Source organism: Dipodomys merriami, unplaced genomic scaffold, assembly GCF_024711535.1.
Source record: "Dipodomys merriami isolate MVZ:Mamm:240054 unplaced genomic scaffold, mDipMer1.0.p SCAF_19, whole genome shotgun sequence".
Classification (NCBI taxonomy): Eukaryota; Metazoa; Chordata; class Mammalia; order Rodentia; family Heteromyidae; genus Dipodomys; species Dipodomys merriami.
Genome location: NW_027203270.1, coordinates 13,486,358 through 13,491,372, shown reverse-complemented (window position 1 = coordinate 13,491,372; position 5,015 = coordinate 13,486,358). Strand labels below are relative to the sequence as shown.

Below are 5,015 nucleotides of genomic sequence, written 5' to 3'. Positions count from 1 at the left end.
CTTACAGTGTTTCCTACTTGGATGGCTTTGAATCTCGATCTTTAAATCTTAGCCTCCTGAGTAGCTAGGATTACAGGTGTGAGCCACTGGTGCCCGGCGGATTCAGGTTTTTGATAGCTTTCATTAAGAAAAGAAATAAGCCGGGCGCTGGTGGCTCACGCCTGTAATCCTAGCTACTCAGGAGGCTGAGATCTGAGGATCGCGGTTCAAAGCCAGCCCAGGCAGGAGAGACCGTGAGACTCCTTTCTCCAATAAACCACCAGAAAACTGGAAGTGGCGCTGTAGCTCAAGTGGTAGAGCGCTCGCCTTGAGTTGAAGAGCTGAGGGACAGCGCCCAGGCCCAGAGTTCAAGCCCCATGACCGACAAAAAAAAAAAAAAAAAAAAAAAGAAAAGAAATAATACATTATATATTTTTACAAGACAAGTGAAAAACATATAGCTCTTTGGCTGTGTAATGCAGGATTTTGTGTCTTCATTAGCTTTATAGTATATGTGTCTCTTAATATCAGATACATCTGCGTGGTGGTTTGGTTTTAGTTTTGGTTTTTGCCAGTCCTGGGGCGTGAACTCAGGGCCTAGGAGGCTGTACCTGAGCCTCTGTGCTCAAGGCTAGTGCTCTACCACTTTATTCATAGCACCCCTTCCATTTTTTTTCTGAATAGTTAATTGGAGATAAGAGTCTCACAGACTTTACTGCCCAGGCTGGTTTTGAACTGTGATGCTGAGATCTCAGTCTCCTGTGTAGCTAGGATTACAGGCCTGAACCACTGGCACCCAACTTCATGGTGGATTTGATAGAGCTTAAGTTATTTTTAGAGATGTATTAAAATTTTAGCAATATATTACATTTTGATAATGCTCTAAATACTTTTCTATTGTCTTTTGGTGCTATGATTAAACTCATAGCCTTGTGAATAACAAGCACAGCACACACTCTAATAACAAGCTATGCCCTTAGCATTTAGTAGTAAGAAATTTTTTTTTATCCAGCTACATCTGGATGTAGTTCAGTCTCTACTAAAACTTGGTGGTTTGTACATTATAGGCCAATATTTTGATTTCTTCATGTCTCAAGTTCCTCATTTGTAGGATGGGCTTAATATTTCAAATAAAGCCGGGCGCTGGTGGCTCACGCCTGTAATCCTAGCTACTCAGGAGGCTGAGATCTGAGGATCGCGGTTCAAAGCCAGCCCGGGCAAGAAAGACCGTGAGACTCCTATCTCCAATAAACCACCAGAAAACCGGAAGTGGCGCTGTAGCTCAAGTGGTAGAGCGCTCGCCTTGAGCTGAAGAGCTGAGGGACAACGCCCAGGCCCAGAGTTCAAGCCCCACGACCGACCAAAAAAAAAAAAAAATATATATATATATATATATTTCAAATAAAATAAATTAATAAGCAATAAAATACTTGTAGTTCCTGAGATATACTGAATACCCACTAAATGGGACCTATTAAGATTGTATTGGTAACGACCGACAAAAAAAAAAAGGAAAAAAAAAAAAAAAAGATTGTATTGGTAGCTTGGGCAGTGGCAGTATCATAGCCAATGAGGTTTATCTAAGGCACAATTATTATTGCTAATTGAAAACCTTTCCCAATACCCTGCCATGATGCCTTGAAATATAGTCGGCATTGGCAATTTTTGACAGTTGCTAAAGAGATTGAAAAAAAAAAGATTATATAGATAGATAAAAGTCTAACATTTAAGAACTTCCTATTATCCATTGTAAGCTCTCTCATTAACTGTAGGCAAAATACTATGAAGAATGATTTTCAAAGGAATGTACAAATTAAGATCTTTAAAAATGGGGCTGGGAAGGTGGCTCAGTGGTAGAGCGCTTGCCTTGCATGCATGAGGCCCTGGGTTCTATTCCTCAGCACCACATAAGCAAAAAGAAAAAAAGCCGGAAGTGGTGCTGTGGCTCAAGTGGTAGAGTGCTAGCCTTGAGCTGAAGAGCTGAGGGACAGCGCCCAGGCCCAGAGTTCAAGCCCCACAACCGGACCCCCCCCCAAAAAATCTTTAAAAGTAACTAGGCACAGTGGCATGTACCTATAATCCAGACTTCTTGGGAGAATCATGTAAGCCCAGGAGTCTGAGAATAGCATGGGCAACACAGTGAACCCCCCCCATCTCAAAAACAAACAAACAAACAAAAACAACTACGATTAAAAAGAAAATCTGTCAATTGCGTATGCCTGTAACTCTAGCACTTGTGAGGTAGAGAAAGGAGAGAATCACAGGTTCAAGGTTAGGCTGGGCTACATAGCAAGATCTTGACTCAAAAAATTAATTTCGTTTTTAAAAATAAGCATTTTAGGACTGAGCTAGCTACGAATGCTTGCTTAGCTTGCACAAAGCCATAGGTTTGATTCCAAGCACTACCAAAAAAGGCTTTATTATAAAAGTTAGTAATTGTGTTACAGAACTTTCGTAAAACAGAGAAAAAAGAAAAGAGCATTTGTTAATTTTACCAGTTTTATGCTGTATTTCCTCCTTGTATTTTGTATCTAATATAGATTATGTTTTGTAAAAAAAAAATAAGTTTGACATTTTAATTTTTTTCATAGAGGTTTTATATTAGATTGTTATTTTATTGGAAATTTCAAATGTATGACAAATCTCAAATATATTTTATGCAAAAATACTTTATTAAAGTCAAGTCAAAGAAAAGAAGTAGAGGTAAGTGTTTAACTGTTTTATTTCCTTTTTTTTTTTCTTCTTATTTTTTGGTACTAAGGTATGAACTCAGGACCCTCGGCTTGTTAGGCAAGCACTCTATACATCTCTTGTTCTTTTTACTTTATTTTTCAAATAGAATCTCATTTTTATTCCCAGGAAGTCCTGCACCTGTTTATGTTTCCTATCTACCTAGCTGGGATGACAGCTATGCAGTACCAAATATAGATTTATTGATTGAGATAAACTCCACCTGGGCTAGTTTTGAACTGGAATCCACCCAATCTCTGCCTCTACAGAAGCTGAGATTATAGGCATGTACCATCACACCTAGCTAAGCACAGTTTTTTTGTTGTTGACTTTCTTTGAAGTTCTCCTGTTGTAGGAATTTGAGTCACAGTTCATTGTAAAATATATATTGGGGAAATCACCCACATATCTATCATCAAATAAATGGATAATCAAAATATGACACACATGAAATGGAATACATTTTAGTTTTAAAAAGAAATTCCATGAATGATAAATGAATTTTGAAGACATTATGTGAAACAGGCAGTCAAAAAAGTAATAGCTGGGTGCCGGTGGCTCACGTCTGTAATCCTAGCTACTCAGGAGTCTGAGATCTGAGGAGTGCAGTTCAAAGCCAGCCTGGGCAGGAAAGTCCTTGAGACTCCTATTTCCAATAAACCACGCAGAAAACCAGAAGAAAAAAAAATGGCAATATACTATTACTATAACATTTAAATCACATGAAGTACCTAGAGAAAACGGGATGGAAGGGAAGGCAAGAGGAGTTTTCTTTTAATTGGTATGAAGGTTTGAGTTTTGTAAGATGGAAAAAGTTCTGAAGTTCAACAGTGATGATGGATGCACAGTAATATGGGTGTACTTAATGTTCCTTAACTGGACACGTAAAAATCTTGATGGTATATTTTTAATTTCTATTTTATAATTATAGTTCCCCTCATATTAGAGAGATATACACATATTTAACAAATAAATAATAATGCAATACTAAGTAACAAAGTAAATCACTATCTAGCTCAAAAAATAATGTTTTATCACAGGAGTACCCTTGTGTCCCTCGTTACAACCTTTCTTCTTCATAACCACGACCAGGACACTAACATTTGCTTTAAAAAAAAAATCAGACTGTACAAAAAAAAGTGTATTCATTACCTGACTTACTGTAACCCCTCTCTAGGTCACCTTTATTTTTTTTTTTTTTTTTTATTTTTTTTTTTTTTTTTTTTGGGGTCCGGTTGGTGGGGCCTGAACTCTGGGCCTGGGCGCTGTCCCTCAGCTCTTCAGCTCAAGGCTAGCACTCTACCACTTGAGCCACAGCGCCACTTCCGGCTTTTTTCTTATGTGGTGCTGAGGAATCGAACCCAGGGCCTCAAGTATGCAAGGCAAGTGCTCTACCACTGAGCCACCTTCCCAGCCCTCTAGGTCACCTTTATAATGATAAAAAATAAACATTAAAAAATCAGATTGTAATATGATAAGACAATGCAAGAATATTTCTTAAATCACAACGTTTTGTAAGTGGACAATAAACTTAAAAACTTTGAAGTGTTGTTTTTCCCTTTCCTTCACTCTTCAAACTCTTCTGGTTCCACAGTTGACCTCACCTGCAAAGTTTAATTTAAAAAAATCCTCAGTGTAGATTTTCATTCCTCCCTCTCTCTCTCGCCTCCAACTACAAAGAAACAATGATTTAAACCCTTTGTGCCCTTTTAGAAAATTACACAGATACCCCATTGTGGAACCCAATAATCCCTTCGTGGAAAGGAAGAGATTAGCATATGAATACAAAGCAAAATGAATCCAGAATACAAAATGATCTACTGAATTGTGAAGCTCTTGTATTCTTAAAAATGTATTTATTTCCTTTTTTCTTTTTGTATTGCCGCCCCTTTAGTGGTCTCAGGACTAAGGGAATTGAGTTTCCTCTCTGGTTACCCGGAAAAGGATTAAAAAAAAAAAAAGCCAACAGAGCCGGCTCCCAGCGCCCGTGGAATCTGCTACGCTCGACAGGAGCTAGCTTGCCGGCGAAGAGTGTAGAAAGTGCTGTTCGCAAACTGCGTGGTGAAGGAGAGAAAGCGACCAGAGAGAGAGCCATAATGCTGACGTTGAAGGCCCGGCCCTGTGAGGTTGCATAGGGTAAGTGGCGTTGGCCAGGAGGCAGCGGCGGAGGGGAAGGAAAGAGGATTTGGGTTGGGGGCGGGGCTTGCGGCACAGCGTGCCTCCTGATTGCTGGAGCTCGGCTGTCAATCTCACAGAATCGCTCGGTTAACCAGTGCTCTAGCGAGACGCGCTCAGCTATACTGAGA

General features: G+C 39.4%; 1 non-coding gene across 1 annotated transcript; it reads left to right on the top strand.

Annotated features, from left to right (window-relative positions):
* The first annotated feature begins 1,520 nt into the window (after positions 1-1,520).
* LOC138831215 (U4 spliceosomal RNA) lies at positions 1,521-1,663 on the top strand. The gene has a single exon (XR_011373163.1). It is a non-coding gene; the product is annotated as a U4 spliceosomal RNA (small nuclear RNA).
* Positions 1,664-5,015: the final 3,352 nt, after the last annotated feature.